Source organism: Salmo salar, unplaced genomic scaffold (assembly GCF_965601325.2).
Source record: "Salmo salar unplaced genomic scaffold, fSalSal1 ptg001230l, whole genome shotgun sequence".
In the NCBI taxonomy this organism is placed as follows: Eukaryota; Metazoa; Chordata; class Actinopteri; order Salmoniformes; family Salmonidae; genus Salmo; species Salmo salar.
In genome coordinates, this window is record NW_027675658.1 from 52,501 (window position 1) to 52,844 (window position 344).

A 344-nucleotide genomic window follows, 5' to 3' on the forward strand; every position below is an offset into this window, starting at 1 on the left:
CTAGTCCTTAGTTAGTAATATACCCCTGGTGAACTAGTCCTTAGTAATATACCCCTGGTTAACTAGTCCTTAGTTAGTAATATACCCCTGGTGAACTAGTCCTTAGTAATATACCCCTGGTTAACTAGTCCTTAGTTAGTAATATACCCCTGGTGAACTAGTCCTTAGTAATATACCCCTGGTGAACTAGTCCTTAGTTAGTAATATACCCCTGGTGAACTAGTCCTTAGTTAGTAATATACCCCTGGTGAACTAGTCCTTAGTTAGTAATATACCCCTGGTGAACTAGTCCTTAGTTAGTAATATACCCCTGGTGAACTAGTCCTTAGTTAGTAATATACCCC